Source organism: Saimiri boliviensis, chromosome 15 (genome assembly GCF_048565385.1).
Source record: "Saimiri boliviensis isolate mSaiBol1 chromosome 15, mSaiBol1.pri, whole genome shotgun sequence".
NCBI classification, from domain to species: domain Eukaryota; kingdom Metazoa; phylum Chordata; class Mammalia; order Primates; family Cebidae; genus Saimiri; species Saimiri boliviensis.
In genome coordinates, this window is record NC_133463.1 from 12503616 (window position 1) to 12523394 (window position 19779).

Sequence of the window (19779 nt, forward strand, 5' to 3'; positions counted from 1 at the left end):
TCTGGGCAGTATGGCCATTTTAATGATATGGATTCTTCCTGTTTATGAATGTGGTATATTTTTCCACTTGTTTATGTCTTTGATTTCCTTGAGCAGTGTTTTATAATTTTTATTGCAGAAATTTTTCACCACCCTGGTTAGTTTATTATTCCTAGCTATTTTATTATTTTTGTGGCAATTGTAAATGAGACTACTTTCTGATTTGGCTCTCAGTTTGGCTGTTGTTAGTGTATAGGAATGCTAGTAATTTTGGTTTTTTTGAAGTGCAGTCTCACTCTGTAGCCCAGGCTGGAGTGCAGTGGTGTGATCTCAGCTTACTGCAGTCTCTACCTCCTGGGTTCAAGCAATTCTTGTGCCTCAGGATCCCAAACAGCTGGGACTACAGGCATGTACCACCACACTCAGCTAATTTTGCTCTGGCTAGGACTTGCTATACTACATTGAAAAGAGAACAATTGGGTAGAAAAGTTGTGTAAAACAGCTGTGTAGAAAAGTGAACATTTATACACTGTAGGTGGAAATGTAAATTAGTTCAACCATTGTAGAGATGGGGTTTCACCATGTTGGCCAGGCTGGTCTCAAACTCCTGGCCTCAAGCAATCCGCCTGATCCCAAAGTGTTGGATTTTATGCACATTGAATTTTGTCTTCTGAAACCTTATAGAAGTTGTTTACTAGCTAAAGGAGCTTTGAGGTCAAGATATGGGATTTTCTAGGCACAGAATCATGTTGTTTGCAAGCAGGGATAGTCTGACTTCTTCTCTTTCTATCCGGATGCCTGTTATTTCTTTCTCTTGCTTGATTGTTCTGGCTGGGACTTCCTATACTACGTTGACTAGAAGTAGTAAAAAGGGGGCATCTTTGCCTTGTGCTGGTTTTCAAGGGGAATGTTTCCAGCCTTTACCCATTCAGTATTGTTTACGGTGGGTTTGTCGTAGATGGCTCTTATTATTTTGAGGTGTGTTCCTTCAACACCTAGTTTATTGAGAGTTTTTAACATAAACGGGTGTTGAATTTTATTGGCAGTCCTTTTCTGCATCTATTGAGATAATCATGCTTTTTGTTCCTTACACCATATGCAAAAATCAACTCAAGATGGATTAAAGATTTAAATGTAAAACACAAAACGATAAAAATCCTGGGAGACAACCTAAACAATACCATCCCAGCCATAGAAATGGACAAAGATTTCATGACAAAGAACCAAAAGCAACTGTAACGAAAGCAAAAAATTGACAAATGGAGTCTAATTAAATGTAAGAGCTTCTGCACAGCAAAAGAAACTATCAACAGAGTAAACAGACAAGCTACAGAATGGGAGAAAATATATGCAAACTATGCATCCAACAAAGGCCTAATATCCAACATTTATAAGGAACTTAAATAAAGTTAGGAGAGAAAAACAAACAACTGCATTAAAAAGTGGGTAAAGAACACGAACAGACACCTTTTAAAAGAAGACATATATGTACCCAACAATCATATGAGAAAAAGTTTACTATCACTGATCATTAGATTAATGCAAATCAAATCCACAGTGAGATACCATCTTACACCAATAAGAATGGCTATTTAAAAAAAGCCAAAAAATAAAAGATGTTGGCAAGGTTGAGTAGAAAAGAGAACACTTATATACTGTAGGTGGAAATTAGTACAATGATTCCTCAAAGAGCTGAAAATAGAAATACCATTCAACCCAGCAATCCCATTACTGGTGTATAAACCCAGAGGAATATAAATCATTCTACCGTAAAGACACTTGCACACAGATGTTCATTGCAGCACTATTCCATATAGCAAAGAATGGAATCAGCCTAAATGCCCATCAATGACAGATTGGATACACTGTGGTAGATATACACCATAGAATCCTATGCAGCCATAAAAAAGAATGAGATTATGTCTTTTGCAGGAACATGAATGGAGCAGGAGGCCATTTTCCTTAGCAAACAAATGCAGGAACACAAAATCAAATACCTCATGTTTTCACTCATAAATGCAAGCTAAATGATGAGAACTCATGAAGCAAAATAGGGAACTACAGGTACTGGGGCGTCCTTGAGGGTGGAGGGTAGGAAGAAGGAGAGGAGCAGGAAGATTAACTATTGGTTACTGGGGTTAATACCTGAGTGACAAAATATTCTGTGCAATAACCTCCCATGACATGAGTTTACTTATGTAACAAAACTTCACATGTGCCCCTGAAACTAAAACAAAAGTTAAAAAAAATCCCAAATTAACAAAAAATAAAATTAAAATTAAAGCGATTGGTAAGTTTAATTTCATCAAAATTAAAGACTTTTGCACTTCAAAGACACCACTGAGAAAATGAAAAGACAAGCCACACAAAGTGAGAAAATATATTCAAAACATATTTCTGGTAAAAGGCTTTTTTCATCATGCATATATATATATATATATATATATATATATATATGTGTGTGTGTGCACATATATATGTGGAGGAAGCATGACGGTTGGTGAATGGTCATAGGGGCTCCTGCATTGCAGCTCATCACCAGTCAGGCAGGGTCAGCTAGCTTAGAAGCTATGAGGCAGCCCCCAGGGCACCTGAGACTGCCCTAGAAGCAGGCACAGCCAGGCTGGGGCCCCAGGAGAGGCCAGATGATCAAGGGATGCTCAGGTCAAACTGGTCACCTTTGAAGAGCAAGACTGCCCTGCAGAGTTCAGGTCTGACAGTTCCCCTAAGGCTAACATGGGAGCCTATTGAGTCTAGAGGGCTAGCGGTCCCTGATGGTGCTCTGGTACAGATGCTCCCACACCAAATCCTCAGGTCTCCACATCAGCTGGCCTGCTGCCCCTACCACTTCTCTAGGCAGATATCCCTGCCAACTCGAGTGACTGTAGTGGTCAAGGAGTCTCTGCTTGCTGGGGTTCTAGAGGCCCGTGGTGAGAGTGGGTTGCTCCTTGCCACCCATTCCCCCAGAGCTGTTTGGGGCCAGGAACATGTTGCAGTGCACAGTAGCCCTGCGTGTCGTTCCCAACTTTCTCCCACTTCCATCCAGCTTCTGTCTTCCCCTTGTCCACTCTCAGTGCCTTGCCCCTGAGGATCTGTTAGGAGCACTCCAGTCATCTTGGTCCCTCAGCTGTTTCACCTGCCTGCATCTAGATGGACATCTTGCACTCCCCAGGCAAAAGTGGAACTTTTATATATTTTTGGTAAAAATGCAAAATGGTACAGTCACTATGACAAGCACTTTGACAGTTTCTCACAAAATATACAATTCCACTCATAGAGACCAAAAGGAAGTGAAAATATATATCCACATAAAGACTGAGATATATGTAACTTAGTACATATCCACATATACGTACTCAAATGTTCATAGCAGCTTTATTCATAGTAGTCAGAAACAAAAAACAATCCAAATATCATTGGGTGGTTAAAAAAAGGAACACATCCATAGATTGGAATATTATTCAGAAATAAGAAAGAAAATCTACTGATATGCTCAACAACATCCATAAATTTCTAAAGCGTTATGCTATCTTAAAGAAGTCATACATGCAAGTGTACCTAAGGTTTAGTTCCATTTATGGGACATTCTGGAAAAGGCAGAGCTACAAAGATAACAGGCAGCTAAGTAGTTGCCAAGGATGGCAAGGCAACTAGGTGCAAAGGAGCCCAAGGGTAATTTTCTGAGTGATGGAAATTTTCCATTTCATGGTTATGGTGGTGGGTATACAATGATATACATTTGTCAAAACTCATCAAATTCTACACTTTATACTTAATTGAATGTAGACTTTATCTCAACAAAACTGATTTAAATATTAATCCAGGCTGAAATTTTATAAAATTCAAAATTAAACCAAAGCAGTACTTATGCATAACAATTTCCATGAGTATTCACCGTTTATGTATCTGGTGTGGTTCTCATCCTCATCAAGTAAAGATTGTGTAAACCATTTCAGTTAAAAGCGATTGACGTTAACCATTTGCTTTGTGTGAAAACATAGGCAGTTTCTAGTCCTCCATTATTTTTCGCTTCTATAGGTATCCAAATAATGACAATTTTTTCATATTTTCAAACCAATTGGAAATTCTTTGCAGATATATGAGTAGAATCTAAGTAGAATCTTAGATTCATTTGGTTTATGAACCAGAAGAAATCTTGGTCACCAACTAGTCCAAACTTTTCCCTTTGTAGAAACTTAAAATCCAGAGAGGCTGAGACATGTTCAAAGTAATATTGCTAATAACTCAAATAGCTCCGTCTAATACCCACTTCTGCATGCTTCCTTTTCGACAAGATTTCATTATATGTATTCTTTCAGAAAACATGACAATTTTTTTTTTTTTTTGTCAATAACTGTGGTGGACTCTCCCTGCCCTCTGCTCTAACATATATTTTTAATTCAGGTGAAATCACATAACATAAAATTAACCATTTTTACATGAATGGACTCCTAAATCTTTTTTTATTTAGGAAAACTCTACCAGTAGTGAATTTGTTTTGGTCTTTTCTTCTCATGGTACCATTGCACAGTGGGTAAAGATTGTCTTGTTCTTCCACAGATACCTAGCAAGCATTTGCTTTTGTGAGTGTGTCCTCCTAGTCTGGGACTTTCGAACAAAATTGTGTTGCCCAGAATGGTGCTCTGTGCCTATTGCTCCTCCTGAGTAGTCTTTGGAGGCTAATAATCCATGTAGTGACCTTACCTCACACCCTAGAATTTGGAATTATCTCACCTCCTTCTTGAGAAATATCTGATGTAAACCTCTGCTTCACATCTGTAAAGTTATAGAATAACCAACCTATACCATTGTAAAGATATGGGAATAACTAGAACACTCTGTTCCTAACTCCCTTCTCCTTAATCTCTCCCTTCATCTAAAACTGTAAGCATCTTTTAACAATGGTAAGAGATTTAAGATTTTTAGGTCTTGCCTAACTCTGAAAGGTTGTTTAATGCACTCAGAAGGTTGTGACTACGTGCAGGGTGAACATGTTACCTGCCCAATCTTTTTTAAGTTCCCTGGATTTAGAAATAAGAGAGCAATAGTTACTCCAGGGATATTCCTTTACAATCTCCCGAATTGAAGGTGCTCGTTCTCTTCCATAGGAGTTGAAACGGTGAAGAGGTTTTGATTTTGAGGTATGGGCGAATGCTTGTCATTTGACTATGCCCTCAAGCTGAATTGGTTCTAAGTAGATAAACACGTGAGCTGCTGAACTGCTGGCAGTGGAAAACTAAAGTTATTCTTTCTCAAGAAAAAAGGCCAGGAAGGGTCCTTGTTCATTAATCCAATGAAAATCTGGAATTCACTTTGGGAAATTTAGAAAATTAACCCAAAAAAAGTGCATATTTCTAATCTTTACACCCGTGTAACTCTCATTTGTTCTAACTCACATTGAGCTATCAAATTTTGTGGCAAGCTATAAACTTGTTGAGTCATTAGCCTGCCTGGTTAATGGAGGAAAACTAAATTCCTGTTCCTGCATAATGACACTTATTCACTGTAGACATTTGCATCACTGGGAAACGATAAAACCTCATCCTTCATAATGAAGTTCTGGGCTGACAAAAAGGAAAATATAGTGTTGTGGGACAACTATGAATATAAAACAAGCTTAATAAAGAAATAGTGACAAATTATATTATGCAAAATGTAATGCCATAGAAAATGTTACTAATTCATTGGAAATGTCATAAATAATCTAAATAGTTTTTGACTGTCAAGGCCTTGAAAAATATATTCCCTTAAAATGAGGTGCAGAAGAGATGTCAATGTAATTGCCATCATATTTTGACACGCTTGGAGATTCCTATATTCAGCTTATTTGCTAAATTTAGATACTTGCTCATGATGAAATGAAGAGAGGAGCACAATTAACCAGTTTGCTGTTTTATTGTTGATCTGGCAGGAAAGCTGTTAGCATATCAGGCTACAGCATTGCTGTTTTGGTTTTAAATCAATATTTGCATTATGTTATAATCAGTTTAGACAACTGTGCCTTTATGAAGTAGGTAAAATTTTAGATTTTGTATTTGAACACTGAGAAAAGACATTTGTTAAATCTGTAATATTACTAACCCTAAGTTGTAGCTTCTGGAAAAACTGTAGCCAGCTCTTCTTAATCAGTTTGACTGAGACCCGAGCTTAGAGTTGAAGGGCTCACGATGCTAGAAGGTAATTATTTTTCTTCTTCTCATAATATATTTGCCACAGAATTGTCTCTTGTTGTTACCAGTTGATACCTTACTAGTTTCTTTATTCTGATTTTACTCAGAAAGAATGTTCTCTCTCAGACATGAGAGAGAACATTTTTGTCTTTGTTCTGAAGACTCTTAACTGGGGTCTGGAGGAGTATCTCAGAAGTAGAGAGACGACTTCAACATCTATAACAGTTTGAAAGCATTTTTGTTTTACTACTGGATCATCAGGAAAGAAAATAGTCTTTAGCCCAGCCCTGAGCCTTGCACAGATGCTTGCTCGTACCATCCAAGTATGGGGCTCCCTACACAACCAGAGCAAGTGTGACCAGTAAGTCTGTCTTTTTATTCTGGACATCATGAAGAACTTAAAGAAGAAAGAACTCGCCATTCAGCTTATGGTGTAACGCCTTTCTTCTCCTATGAAATCTCTATTTTAGTACGCTTTGTAATTAAGCATGTGACTTACCCAAGATCTGTTCCTTTCCAAGCTACGGTTGAGGGTTAAGATTGAATGCTGTGAGCATTCTACATCAAAGATTCTACTGCTTATCAGTCACAGCTTCCTTTATTTCCCATGGAGGCTTCTCAACATTGCCTTCGATGCAGCTCCACCAATCCATTGGCATTGGCACGTAAGAGGTCACCAATTTGTCATTTGGCCCTAGAGGGTAGGTTGTAATCCTGTCATATATAATTTTTAGTTCCCCATGAAACCCTGGGTTGTCATTGATGTCTTTCAAATTTATCATACATAGATAGTATATATGATATATATGACATAAATGTTCTATATATGAGATATTCATATACATATGAATCATACATGATATGATGTAATGATATATATGATCTAACAAGGTATATATAATCCCATTTTTATTTTTCAAAAGTTGATACCTATTTCCCAAAAAACAATTTGAAGTTTTTTTGTTGAATTTCCAACATTTATTTTTAGGGCTTCTAAACATGTTTCTAAATTTATTATTCACATTTCCATGTAATTTTCCTGTACCATTTGTCAGTCAGTGTTAGTTCAATCTTTATGCTGTTTTCTTCATAAAATCTCAGAAATGATTCTGGGTCAATACATTATTAAAAATAATCAATACATCAAGTTTTCCTGATTTTATAATTATTATTTCAGCTATATATTTAATGCAAAGAATTAAAATGAAAACTTTTGTTTGGTAAAAGACACTGTTAAGAGAATGAAAAGAGAGAACAGAATAAGATAAAATACTTGCAAAACACATAACTGCTAAAGAATTTGCATATGCAAGATTTACAAAGTAGTCTTAAAACTTATCAGAAAACAAAAAATTCTATTTGAAAAATGGGCAAAAGAGCTGAACAGACATCTAATTGTAGAAGACAGCTGATTGTAGAACAGACATCTAATTGTAGAAGCAAATTATAAAAATATGCTGAACATAATTATTCATTAGAGAAATGTAAATTAAAAGAACAAGGTACCACAGCACATCTATTAGAATGACCAAAATCCAAAGCACTTTTAATACTAAATGTGGGCAGGACATAGAGCAACAGAAGCTCTCATTCTTTGCTGGTGGGAGTGTGAAACGACACCGCCACTTTGGAAGGCAGTTTGACACTTTCAAGCTTTTTTTTTTTTTTTTCTCTTGGAAAGCTAGGCATGGTGGTAGCATATGACTCAGCTGTTGCATTCCTAGCTATTTACTCAAATGTGTTGAAAATTTATGTCCTCTCAAATAGCTGTAGGCAAACATTAATAGTAGTTTTATTCATAATTACCAGAATGTGGAAGCAATCAAGATGTCCTTCATAGGTGATCAGATAAACAAACTATGGTAAATCCATATAATGGATTGTTATTCAGTGTAGAAAAGATATAAATTATCAAACCCTGAAAACGCATAGAGGAACTTTCAATGCACATTACTAAGTGAAAGAAGCCAATTTGAACAGTCTATATACGATAAGATTTTAACAAAATAATATTCTGGAAAAGGTATAACTACAGAAACAGTAAAAGAATCAATGGTTGCCAAATTTTTTGGAAGAGGAAGAAAGCAACAAATAAGTGGAACAGAGAGGTATTTTTAGTGAAATTAAAGCGTTCCATATAAGAAAGTTTGTAGTTTGATGTTAAGATGAAGCTGGCAGAAATTTGTTACATCCGTAGGCTCCTGTAGGTCCTTAGAAGCAAACAGCCCTGAAAAGTAAAAGAAGCCTCCTAGCTGAATGGTTAATTATGTACTGTATTCTTTCACTGAATAGAAAAATTTAGCAGAAAAAGGAGCTCGTAAGCAGAAAAATAGTAATGGTAGTTATGTATAATGGTAGATACATGAAGTTATACATTTGTCAAAACCTATAGAACTGTACAAAACAGAGAGAACCCCATTATAAGTGATGAACTTTAGTTAATAATTACATATCAATATTGGCTCATTAATTGTAACAAATTTATCATACTTATGCAAGATGTTAATAATAATCGAAACTGTGCATAGGTGAGTGGGGAGAGGTGGTATATGGGAACTCTGTGTACTTTCTGCTCAATTTTTCTGTAAACTTAAAACTGCTCTAAAAAAGTCTATTAAAAATGATGAGAGCCCAAAATAATTATTATGTTAATTTCTCTTGATTCTGTGATTATTTCAGCTATTTCTCTCATGTGTTCTCTTTTGTTCTTATTTACCTAGTACATTCTGACTTATTTTTAAGCTGTAATTTTTATTCGAAAAACCATGTATTTTTAGTGTTGCTAAATATTATGTGGGTATCCTGTATTCTAGGCTCTAAGAACTTTTGTTCTGATTACTTGTAGTTTCACATATGCAGTACACAACTTTGACAATATGACTTAGACACATAAAATATTTATAAAGAATGTGCAATCAGAACATATCAAGCAACTGTAATTGACTTTACCCTTTAGTTTCATAAGATTGAGAATTTTCCTTACTGATTGATGCAAAGCGATGTGTAATCGTGAGTGATTGATTGGAAGTCATTAAGAATGATGTGCTGGGGAGCTGCCATCCCAATGAAACTAGAATGTGAGTTGAGCTGATGGTAATAATTAGCTCTGTTTCTAGTATACAAAATTTGACCCTCAAAGAGCTCATGAACATTGTGATTCCACATACTGTGAAGTAAATGGCATAATCATTGTGTGTTGGATTAACAATAGCTAACATTTGAGTGGTTACGGCAAGTCAGGCACTGACGGAGGGCATGGAATGGATCAACCATTTATATTTTTAACAGTCCTATAAAGCAGATGCTTTTATTATTCCTGTTTTACAGAAGACAAGTCTGAGTCATGCAGATTAAGTTCTTTGCCCAAACCAAATGAAGGGCCGAACACCAATTTGAACTTAAGTCAGACTGACTCTGATGTGTGTGCTCTTCTCCACTACTCCTCCAAATAATAGAAAGTATGGCCCCAAATGGTTAAGATTAAGATGCCCAAATTACATAGCCTAGTTTGTCTTTTAACTTTGGATATCTTAGGTTCAAAGCACTTCGTTTAACGTTTCTGTGTGTCTCCATAAAAGACCCAGTTTAAGAGGAGCTACTTACACGACTGTGCTCCCGGAAGAAAAGCAAGATCACAAGATACTGCTGAGAAAAGCGAGCAAGATTGTGGGGTAGCTAAACAAACAGGTGGGAATCATGACTATAAAAAACACACCACAACACTACTTATTTATTGGTCAAAGCTACTGTTTTTGGTTAATACTTTAGAAATAATTTCTGGTGAATTTTAGTTTTTCAAATGTATTATTTGCAAACTGCTATATATTCTGAAGTTTTTCTAGATTGCTAGTTATATATCAGACGAATATATCTGGCAGAGACCTTTTCATAAGATTGAAGAGATTGAAATTCTTTTTCATGATAAACTGAAAGAACTGGAAAACAACTGGGAACAAATACTACAACTTTTTTATTGTTTAAAGTTCACAGAATTCTAAATGTAATCTCACTACTCTTGCAGCATACAAAACACACACTCAAATGTGAGGAAGGTGGCCATTCTAAAAAAGGCTAGAAGATCCTGTGAAATTAATGAACAGCAGTCTTTGTGCAATTATTTTCACTTTCTTGTCTTAAAATGTGTAATGAGGTAAAGTTACATGTATCAATTCCCTGTAATTTACTTGAACTGAGATATAAGTATTTTAAATGTCAAGAGAGATACAAAACTGTAAAGATACCAAGCTATTTTACAGAAGATGGCCATTATCATAAATTTTAAAACTTATGAACAGATATTCTTAGGAATGATTTTGGGACTAAAGATGACAAGAATTTTTCTCCTCTTTTGTGGTTGTAGAGATGAGAACATTTTGAATATTAAAGGAGAGAAGTGTTTCGAATGCTAAATGAGAGGGAAGTGAGATTATAGCAAGTTGGTGGTTAGAGAATTGACAGCCTAATGTAAGGCTTTTTCTCTACCTACCACAAAAGATCTAGTCTAGGCTTATCTTGGCTATAATTTTTTATTAAGTTAATCATCCTTGGTGTTCTTCTACAAGACACTGTATTAACGCACCTAATATAATGTGCCCTCATAGTGAATGCTCTATAAAGTTATATGGGGAGAAACTGAAAAGTTGCTTTGGGGATGATAGCATATGGAAAAAAGAAGAAGACTTATTATTTGTCTCCCAATTATATGTCATTTGGAACAGTAAGACAATATTTTTGAAAATTGCATATTTGGAAAAAAACTAGGCTTCTAAAAATGTATAGAGTTGCCCCAATGACTCAGTTGTAAATCTCAATCCATAATGGGTAGTTAAGTTTAGATAGATTTTAAGTTGTTTAATCCTGAGGGTAAATTGGAAAAGAAAACCAGGAAGATAGAGGCTGCATAAAATAAGTAAAACTGGGCCAGACATGGTGACTCACAAATCTCAGCTACTCAGGAAGCTGAGGCAGGAGAATAGCTTAAACCTGGGAGGTGGAGGTTACAGTGAGCAGAGATCACACCATTGCACTCCAGCCTGGGCAACAGAGTGAGACTCAATTTCAAAACAAGAACAAAACCAAATACAAAAAAAAGTAAAACTGTTCTAAAAATATAAGATTTTAAATTATTTGTTTGCTGTTAGTAAAATTAAATAAGTATGCCGAAAATAATGCATTTCCTATTGTTATTACTTATAAAATTATATAGAATTATATATAACATGTGTTTGTGTATTTATGTTTAAATTTTCATGGACTCATGAATGAAATTAAAGAAAGACATGTACACAAGTTAAAGTATGACTTATGCCTGGGAAAATGTTAAACACAATTATCAGCTCACATGTTAAGCCTATACTGTATTTGCACAATATCTATATATTGATTTCACCAAAGTGCTTTTTAACTGAATAGTATGATCCATTTGAATTATGCATAACTGGAAGCTGGAACACCTGTGACTTGGCCCAATTTACATGGAAAGTGATTGAAATTTTCCTGGTCGAATGAATTGTTTTAGTCAAAATTTACTTCTGGCAGCTGCCTGTTCTCTCTCCCTGGGGGCATAGGAGTCACAGGAAAGATTTCTGAGCCATCACTAAGCCTCCCACAACTTACTTACTCACTGCAAGTCTAAGTTCTCTATAGTAGCCAACATTTTGGCTCAACAGATGTCAACTCCTTTTGCCTTTCACAGCCTGAATTTTCTGGCCTTTCATGTAACATGTCAAAATACCAGAATTTGCTGTCATTTGCCATTTGAAGGCTGACAATGCCTCCATTCAAAGCAGATGGGCAGCATAGCTTCTGCTCGTGGAATGACCATCTAAATGGAAGATGCCTGGAGAAAGTAGAGCTCATGCTGGTGGAGGTGGCTGGCTTCTGGTTTCACTACTTCCAGCTTTAAATCACTTTTTTTCTTAAAGAAAGAGTAGAGGCAGTTTTGTGCTCTACCAAGCAATCATGTGCATCAAAAAGTGAAAAATATTAAATACATTAACTCAAATGCCTTGCGATGTCAATGTCATCTGAATGGGCAGAAGTGGAAGAAGAAAGCGTGTTGTTTAGTGAGACAAGCACTCTTTTTTTTGTTTTGTTTTCATGAAATACAATTATTAACTCACATACAATACTCTGGACTCTTACTATTCCGTTTACCTATTTGAAAAACTGAAGGAATCAATTTGTAAGTTTTTTTTACCTGTTTTGACAGCAGTGTAAGGTTTCTGCACAGCTCTCTGGGAGATACTAAAGTATAAATATTATCCTATCTGACATGGTATCTTATAAAACGGTTACCAGAACAACTCTCTGACTGCTAAGAATATTCATGGTCTATTGTATGTAAAAAGTGCTTATAAAAAGGAGGAAAAGAAACCACCAGAGATTTTTTGCTGTGGGTTTTCAGCCCCTGGCAATTTGGAGTTGACTGTAACCTTTACTTTTTTCCCTTCCAAAATGTATTCTCGTTGAGGTCTGTTGTGACACGTGCAATATCACCTTAATCTTTACATCACCACTTCTAGCGTGAAGACTTTGCTCTTCAAACAGAAATAACTACATTGTTACTGAAAACAAAATTACATTAGGTCAGAAGACTGAGCCCTGCAAGCCTCCTCTGGTGTATCAATTTGAGGAAAAATCAGATATTGGTTATTCGATTTGGAATAAGATTGTTTTGGCAGAAAAAGATCATTTTAGGACATGCCAGGAAAAATATGCTACCTGTTATTATTTTCTTTTATTATAAAACAAGTGCTACTCAAAAATATAAAACCTTGTAGCTTCATATATTTTATATTATTTTATTTATTATTTTTATTTTTTCAGACAGAGTCTTGCTCTGTCACCCAGGCTGGAGTACAGTGGCACGATCTCAGCTCATTGCAATCTTCACCTCCCAGGTTCAAGTGATTCTCCTGCTTCAATCTCCCAAGTAACTGGGATGACAGGCAGGCACCACCATGTCCCGCTAATTTTTGTAGTTTTAGTAGAAACAGGGTTTCAAAATGTAGGCCAGGCTGGTCTCAAACTCCTAACCTCAGGTGGGTGGCTAAGATCCACCCACATTAGCCTCTCAAAGTATAGCTTTATGTATTTTAAGGAAACATTCTAAATATTATCATGTGCTGAAACGCAGCTATGATCATATCAGAGAATAGATTGGAAGGTACACATTAACTGAGTGAGCATCAACATTTCTGAGGGGTTAGTGTTGTATTTCCCTTTGTTTTCTCATGCCTCCACATAATACCTGATTTATCATAGATTTTTATTAAATCTATTTAATAATTAACTCATATTGAATCTTTACTCAGTGATTGAAAATATTGAGCTTCTCCCAATATTGTTGAATGTCTTAACTCATCCCTTTCCAGATTTTCCTAAGTTTCTGCATGACAAAATTCCATTTAGCAATACATTTATATTCTTTTAGTTATTTAAAAATGTACAATTAGGCTGGGCATGGTGGGTTACGCTTGTAATCCCAGAACTTTGGGAGGTGAGGTGGGCAGATCACGAGGTCAAGAAATCGAGACCATCCAGGCCAACAGAGTGAAACCCCGTCTCTACTAAAAAATACAAAAATTAGCTGGATGTGGTGGCACGCGCCTGTATTCCCAGCTACTCGGGAGGCTGAGGCAAGAGAATCACTTCAACTCAGGAGGAGGTGGAGATTGCAGTGAGCCGATGTTGTGCCACTGCACTCCAGCCTGGCGACAGAGTGAGACTCTGTCTCAAAAAAAAAAGTACAATTAAATTATTATTGACCACAGTCACCCTGTTTTGCTATCAAATACCAGATCTTGTTCATTCTTTCTATATTTTTTGGACCCATTAATTACCTCCATATCCCCACATCCCAGCTCTTGATTAATTCCAGAATCACTAGGATTTATTAAAGCCTCCATATCTGACCATGAATCACAGCTGGGGAATCATTTGAGTTGTAGCTATTTGTGAGATATATATATATATATATATATATATATATATATATATATGAAATAGAAATACTTGTTCAAGCATCAGAGAATAGGAACTTTCTATCTCCTATGGTCTGCTTCCCTCAGGTAGAAAGGAAAAACGACTCATGGCTTCACATGCAGTAATGAACGCTTTCTGCAAATAGGCTAAGTGCCACAGTTAGCCAACCAAAAAGGCAGGTGCATCTCCAGCAATCTAGAATGATTGTCTTTATCTTGGGTTCTCTGTGGTATTAATCAATTTCTTCTAAAATTCTAATCTCTCCAAATTTGTCAAAATCAACTGTTTTGAAGTTAAAAAAGAAACTGAAAATGTTATCCTTGTTCCCATAGCAAATCTATGCTGCATGACATAACTTATTAATGTATCACATTAACACTTCATAATATATTCATGTTTGCAAGTAGGGTGTTTAATCATATAAATTCCTGTCTATTCAGGTTCTGTTTATAGTGAAACAAAAATGAGAACAGCAATCACAATGAGCTTATGCAATACTGTTAATATAATGACTTTGTTACTATATTATTCATTATTTATTGAGTTCTGGGTGTTCTGATAATTAAAGTATGATATATAAAAAATAGCAAAACTTCAGCTAACGCTCTAATCTCTTCATTCTTCAGTGTTGATGCTCCTCAGGGTTAAGGCCTATTTTGATAATGTATTGAGGAAAAATAGTGAGTCTGCCTCAGATTTGGTGGTGATATTAGGGAAAAAAACCCTGAAAATTATTTTCCTCATTGTCCTAGCTCCCACCCTATGTATTTCCTATTTTTCGTTTTTCTCTCAAGGCCAGATCCAGGTTTTGTAGGACCTTAATGTCACACAATTTTGGAATCCTTCTTGAAGAATACTGTATCTGTCTGCTGAGGCTTCCGTAACAAAGTATTACAGACTGGATGACTTAAAGAAAGTAAATTTTTCTGACAGTTCTGGAGGTTAGAAGTCCAAGTTCAAGGTAGGGATGTTGGCTGGCGAGACCTGTCTTCCTGGCCTGTACACGGCCACCTTCTGTCTCTGTGTCCTTGCATGGTCTTTCCTCTGTGCATGTGCTCTTTGGCATCTCTCTCTTCTCTTAACAAGAAGCCAGTTGTGGCAGAACAGAGGACCACACGTATGATCTTATTCCACCTTAATCACCTTCCTATGTGATTGGGCTTAGGGCTTGAGCCTACGGATTTCAGGAGGGAAGAGGGAGATGCAATTCAGTCCATAATAAATACAAACTCATGAACACAAAAGTGGGTTCACAAAAATAAAAGTGAATATTTATTCAAAATGAGAAAATACATTATAACAAATTGCTGGAGGCTTAGAGTTTTAATGCCATTCCGCTGAGATCTCTTTAAGTGATTGCGTTAGTCTGTCTTGTGTTGTTATAAAGAAGTACCTGAGGCTGGATAATTTATAACGAAAATTGGTTTATTTTGGCTTACGGGTTTGTAGACTGTATAAAAAGTGCAGCATCAGCATGTTTCTGGTGCAGGCTCGGGAAACTTTCAATCATGGTGAGAGAAGGGGAGCCGGTGTGCCGCGTGGCAAGAGGGAAAGCAAGAGTGAGAATAGGGAGGTCCCAGACTCTTAAAAAACAATAAGATCTTGGCTGAACTAATTGCCATGGGGAGGGCACCGAGTCATTCAAGAAGGATCTGCCTCCGTGATCTAAAAACTTCTCACAAGACCCCACCTCTAACACTGGGGATCACATTTCAACAGGAACTATAGAGAGACAAGCATCCCTACTGTTTCAGTAGTTTTGTCGAAATACTTATTTAGAAATGCTGCCCGAATGTGAATCATCCTTCTCCTCTCCTGGAAACTCCACAAGGGGCAGCCAGAGGGACTGGGGCTGATGAGATCCCTGAGGCTGAAGCTGTTTGTTCTTTGGTAAAACCTCTTCTGCCTGTTAGAGATGCGCTAGTCTCCAATTTAGGGAAAGTAAAGAGAGGCGGGGAAACAGAAAATATAAGGGGAAAGGATTAGGGAAAGTGGGACTGGGGGCTTGTATCTATTCCTTAGCTGGTACCATTTTCTCTAGGTCCTCCTACCTCATCACTAAAGTTCTGACTCTTGACCATTGGTAAATCTAAAAAGGGTCCATCATTGCCATTTCCATGTTATCACTAATAAAGAGAATGGCAGTTAACAGCTGATACAGGAGTCACGTTTTATTTTGATTTACTTTCATGTGTGACCAAAGATTCCTATTTGGTGCCAGAACTCTTCAAAGCAGCTCGAATTGTGTTTTTTGCATGACGCCAGATACTGTTCTCATTAGAACCAGGTAAAACTGGGACACCCCTGAAGGAATTGGCTGACTGGCAGATTTTTACTAGAGCCACAGTAATAAATTACACCACTGTGGTAAATAATTCACATTCTTTCACTTCTTCTTATAATTATCTTCCGACTTTTATGTATTTCTTACCTAAACTACATCTGAGGAGCTAGTAAACTGCTTTGCCCAAATTTTTTGGTTAATTTACTTTATGTTCTTTCACTAAATTGACCAAGCTGATGCATGAAAATTATCAAACTGTTAAGTGGTTTTGCTATCCAGACTTAATGTATTTGTTTTCACTCAGTATAAGTTCTTTTTGGTGTAAGAGGTCACAACCCAATTCCAGCTGGCTTATGCAGAAAGTACATTGGCTTCTGGAACCTAAAGAGAGATTGGAGGACACTCAGACGTTTCCCTTGTCCTCAAGGGAAAAGGTGGAGCTAAAGTGGGGAACACATTGCCAACCCAAGAGACTCTGGGTGCTTGTAATTTCCACTGCTCTCTATAGCCATCCTGAGAAACAATATTTTAAATGACTTGAATATTAGATCTTAAGAATTCAACTGAGAGTGAGAAAGAGAGAGACAGATTCATCCTGATAGTTTTTACGTTTCAAAAAGCAAACCTACTAGTAAAGCATGTAGCCCAATTTAAGTCTTGTGCCTGTCTTTAGACCAATTGACTGTGATACTAGGGGTTGGGGCACTAAGATTATTCTATCCTTTATGGGATGTCAACTCTTGATCAAACAACTGTGTTTAGGGTGGCAGTTTTGTGCAAGAAGAGGATAGAAAGGAAGCCGGGTGTGTGTGGCAGTGTCATGGAGAAAGGAAGATAAATCATGAAAATAACAGTGAGGATGCTGGACAGATGATCATATAAATATCTACCTCACTTTTTTCATTGATATTATAATAATATTTCACCTTTCATTTCCAGTTTGAACTTACTTTCCTAGTAATTTTCTTTCAGATAAATGCATGTTAGATTCAGAATATTTTTTCAGACAGCTTAAGATTTTAGGAAAAAGATATTTTTAAAACACAAGAAGTTTCTTTGGCTGGTAATGAGTAATTAATATTATGTTTATTAAAATGATGACCATGTAACTTCCAAGTTATCTTATCCCATTCTACAAATCTGCTCTCTTAGCTGTATTGTTTTCAGGCTATTACGGGTTTCGGTTTTCAGACTGGCTTGATGAATAAAAGAGAATGTCAAATAAACGCCTTATTTCCAATTACTAAAAAGAAGAATTTCTGTACGACCTTCTTATTATTGCATCCTTGAGTTCCAGAGAAAAATAATGGCAACTTATTTTAGAATCTTTTACAATTTGAATTTTAATTTTTGTGTTTATGTAGAACACATTTACAAAGCATGTTGATAATATCCAGGTAAACCAGGACACGTCAGCATTGCCTTTAACTGGTAAAATGCTCACGTTTTCCATCAACTTTACTCAGACACTTATTTCTAACATATATTAAGACTAAACATGCAAAAACAACCATGTCAATATGGTAGTTACTTTTAAGTTGTATGATATATTCCAGAATCTCAAAGAAAGAAGCAATAGGTCAGTTGAGAACCGGAATAATCTAACTTTTCAAGGAAAATGCATGTTATCCTTTGTGGATAAATATTCATCATCAATTGGGCACTTTCTTTCTTTTTTTCATTCTTTCTTTTCTTTCCTTCTTCCCTTCTATCTTTTCTTTCTTTTCGTCCTTCCTTCCTTCCTCCCTCCCTCCCTCTCTCCCTCCCTCCCTCCCTTCTTCCTTCCTTCTTTCCTTTCTTTCTTTTCTTTTCTCCCTTCCTTTCCTTCCTTCCTTCCTTCCTTCCTTCCTTCCTTCCTTTCCTTCCTTCCTTCCTTCCTTCCTTCCTTCCTTTCTTTCTTTCTTTCTGTTTTGTTAAAAAAAATAATTAATAAAATAGAGGGTACAAGCACAGCTCTGTTACATGGATATATTGCATATTACAGTCTGGGCTTTTAGTGTAGCCAGCACCCAAATAGTGTACATTGTATCCAACAGGTAATTTTCAGCCCTCACCCCCTTTGCCTCTCTCCCACCTTTTGGAGTCTCCAGTATCTACTATTCCACTCTGCGTGTCCATGTGTACTCATTATTTAGCTCCCATTTATAAGTGAGTAGATGCAGTACTTGAATTTGCTTCTGAGTTATTTCACTTAGGATAATGCCTCCAGTTCCATCTATGTTGCTGCAAAAGACATAATTTCATTCTTTATTATGACTGTGTTTGTAGGTATGGTTCCTATCATTTATTGATGGACACTTAGGTTGATTCCATGACATTGTTGTTGTGAATAGTGTTGCAATAAACATACAAATGCAGGTATGTTTTCATATAATGATTTGTTTTCCTTTGGATAAATAACCAGTAGTGACACTGCTAGTTTGAATGCTAGTTCTATTTTTAGCTCTTTGAGACGTGTCCATACTATTTTTCATAAACGTTGCTGTACTAATTTACATTCCTATCAACAATGTATAAGCATTTCCTTTTCTATGCATCTTGCAAATGTCTGTTTTTAGACTTTTTAGTAATAGTCATTTTGACTAGTGTGATATGGTATTTCATTGTGATTGTAATTTTCATTTCTCCAGTGATGAGTGATGCTGAGCACTTTTTCATATATTGCCCACTTTAGATGTGCTTCTGAGAAATGTCTGTTCATACTTTTGCCCACATTTTGATGGGGTTATTTGCGTTGTTGTTGTTGTTGTTTTGTTTTGTTTTGTTTTGCTTTTTCTTGTTGTTTGAGTTCCCTGTAGATTCTGGATATTAGTACTTTGTCAAGTGCATAGTTGCTGGTATTTTCTCCCATTCTGCAAGTTGTCTGTTTACTCTTCTTAAGTATTTCTTCTTCTTTTTTTAAATAGCCCTGCGAAAGCTGGGCCTCAAAAAATTGGATTAAGACTCAGAATTGTTCCTCTCCATGGAAATCTTTAGTAAAAGGTGAAAGATTTATATGATTTGAAGAGAAACCAGAGTATCTCTTGTTGATTATTTCTTTGGCTGTTCAGAAGCTTTTAATCCCATTTGTCTATTTTAATTTTTGTTGCATTTGCTTTTGAGGTTTTAGTCATAATTTTTTTGCTTAGGCCAATGACCTAAAGAGTTTTTCCTAAGTTTTCTTCCAGGATTTTTATATTTTCAAATCTACATTTAAGTTTTTAATCTATCTTGGCTAATTTTTTATATGTTGAGAGATATGGGTCCAGTTTTATTCTTCTGCATATGATTATCTAATTTTCTCAGGATCATTTATTGAATAGGGTGTACTTTCTCCAGTGCATACTTTTTTCAACTTTGTTGAATATCAGTTGGTTGTAA

The 19779-nt window shown here is 36.2% G+C and overlaps 1 non-coding gene across 1 annotated transcript; it reads right to left on the bottom strand.

Annotated features, from left to right (window-relative positions):
• Nucleotides 1–19323: 19323 nt before the first annotated feature.
• Nucleotides 19324–19439, bottom strand: LOC120362367 (U5 spliceosomal RNA). Its single transcript, XR_005578285.1, has one exon. It is a non-coding gene; the product is annotated as a U5 spliceosomal RNA (small nuclear RNA).
• Between the last annotated feature and the right edge of the window lie 340 nt (nt 19440–19779).